Here is a 2869-nt window from a genome sequence, read left to right as displayed (position 1 = left end):
GTATGCACCATTGCCAAAGTTCGTCGTGCCCAGACACCACGTGATGATCGGGTGTGATAAGCTCTACGTCCATCTACACCGGGTGCAAGCCAGTTTTGCACACGCAGAATACTCAGGTTAAACTTGACGAGCCTAGCATATGCAGATATGGCCTCGGAACACGGAGACCGAAAGGTCGAGCGTGAATCATATAGTAGATATGATCAACATAGTGATGTTCACCATTGAAAACTACTCCATCTCACGTGATGATCGGTTATGGTTTAGTTGATTTGGATCACGTGGTCACTTAGATGACTTGAGAGATGTCTGTCTAAGTGGGAGTTCTAAAGTAATATGATTAATTGAACTTTAATTTATCATGAACTTAGTCCTGGTAGTATTTTGCAAATTATGTTGTAGATCAATAGCTTGCGTTGTTGCTTTCATATGTTTATTTTTATATGTTCCTAGAGAAAATTGTGTTGAAAAATGTTAGTAGCAATGATGCGGATTGGATCCGTGATCTGAGGTTTATCCTCATTGCTGCACAGAAGAACTATGTCCTTAATGCACCGCTAGGTGACAGACCTATTGCAGGAGCAGATGCAGACGTTATGAACGTTTGGCTAGCTCAATATGATGACTACTTGATAGTTTAGTGCACCATGCTTAACGGCTTAGAATCGGGACTTCAAAGACGTTTTGAACGTCATGGACCATATGAGATATTCCAGGAATTGAAGTTAATATTTCAAGCAAATACCCGAGTTGAGAGATATGAAGTCTCCAACAAGTTCTATTGCTAAAAGATGGAGGAGAATCGCTCAACTAGTGAGCATGTGCTCAGATTGTCTGGGTACTACAATCGCTTGAATCAAGTGGGAGTTAATCTTCCAGATAAGATAGTGATTGACATAGTTCTCTAGTCACCATCACTAAGTTAGTAGAACTTTGTGATGAACTATAGTATGCAAGGGATGACGAAAACGATTTCCGAGCTCTTCGTGATGTTGAAATCGACGAAGGTAGAAATCAAGAAAGAGCATCAAGTGTTGATGATTGACAAGACCACTAGTTTCAAGAAAAGGGCAAAGGGAAAGAAAGGGAAACTTCAAGTAGAATGGCAACCAAGTTGTCACTCCCGCGAAGAAGCCCAAAACTGGACCAAAGCCTAAAACTGAGTGCTTACACTACAAAGTAAATGGTCACTGGAAGCGGAAATGCCCCAAATATTTGGTGGATAAGAAGGATGGCAAAGTGAACAAGGGTATATTTGATATACAAGTTATTGATGTGTGCCTTACTAGTGTTTATAGTAGCCCCTGAGTATTTGATACTTGTTCAGTTGCTAAGATTAGTAACTCGAAACAGGAGTTATATAAACAGAGACTGGTTGAAGGGGAAGTGACGATGAGTGTTGGAAGTGGTTCCAAGATTGATATGATCATCATCGCACACTCCCTATACTTTCGGAATTAGTGTTGAACCTAAATAAATGTTATTTGGCGTTTGCGTTGAGCATGAATATGATTTGATCATGTTTATTGCAATACGGTTATTCATTTAAAATCAGAGAATAATTGTTGTTCTGTTTAAATGAATAAAACCTTTGATAGTCATACACCCAATGAAAATAGTTTGTTGGATCTCGATCGTAGTGATACACATATTCATAATATTGATGCCAAAAGATGCAAAGTTGATAATGATAGTGCAACTTATTTGTGGCACTACCGTTTGGGTCATATCGGTGTAAAACGCATGAAGAAACTCCATAAAGATGGATTTTCGGAATCACTTGGTTATGAATCATTTGATGCTTGCGAACCATGCCTTTTGGGCAAGATGACTAAAACTCCGTTCTCTGGAACAATGGAACGAGCTACTGACTTATTGGAAACAATACATACCGATTTATGCAGTCCAATGAGTGTTGATGCTCGTGGCGGGTATCGTTATTTTCTGACCTTCACAAGATGAATTGAGCAGATATGAGTATATCTACTTGATGAAACATAAGTCTGAAATAATTGAAAGGTTCAAAGAATTTCAGAGTGAAGTGGAAAAATCATCGTAACAAGAAAATAAAGTTTCTACGATCTAATCGCGGAAACGAATATTTGAGTTACGAGTTTGGTCTTCAATTAAAACAATGTGGAATAGTTTCACAGCTTACGCCACCTGGAACACCACAACATTATGGTGTGTCCGAACGTCGTAACTGCACTTTATTGGATATCGTGCGATCTATGATGTCTCTTATCGGTTTTACCACTATCGTTTTGGAGTACCAGAGAGTTACGGGAATTCGCCGGGGAGAAGTATTGGGCCTTATTGGGTACGTGGACATCACTCTCCCCTCTTGTTACTATGCATTACCATGATCTTGCGTGTGCGTAGGAATTTTTTTTGAAATTACTATGCTCCCCAACAGACCCAGGCTCATTTTGGATAAACCAGGTCGGGTTGCCCAGTGGCTATAAATAGCCCACCCCCTACACCATCAATTGGTGGCTGCTCAGAGTTAGTACATGGCTTTTGTCGTTTGAGAGCAACCCACCTCCGAAGCATTTGAGAGAGAATCCTTGCGAGGACAAAGCCCAAACCACCTAGAGCCCAAAGAGTGTTTGGCATCACTGAAGTCTTTCTGTCCACGTGATCTGAAGACTTGTTACACTTGAGGACTGTGAATCCTCCAGCCGGTTAGGCGTCGCGTTCTGAGCATCCAAGAGTCATTGTGGATTGCCGGTGAACAAAATCTGTGAAGGTTTGGAAGTCTACCTTGAAGACTTACCAGAGTGATTGGGCGGGGACTAGGTGTCCTTAGCTCAAGGGGAATAAGGTGAAGACGCGGTCTTCTGAGTTCAATCTCAGCCTCCCTAACCAG

The sequence above is a fragment of the Triticum aestivum genome, chromosome 2B (assembly GCF_018294505.1).
Source record: "Triticum aestivum cultivar Chinese Spring chromosome 2B, IWGSC CS RefSeq v2.1, whole genome shotgun sequence".
In the NCBI taxonomy this organism is placed as follows: Eukaryota; Viridiplantae; Streptophyta; class Magnoliopsida; order Poales; family Poaceae; genus Triticum; species Triticum aestivum.
The sequence above is the reverse complement of the archived record's forward strand: the minus strand, read 5'-3'. Positions refer to the sequence as shown.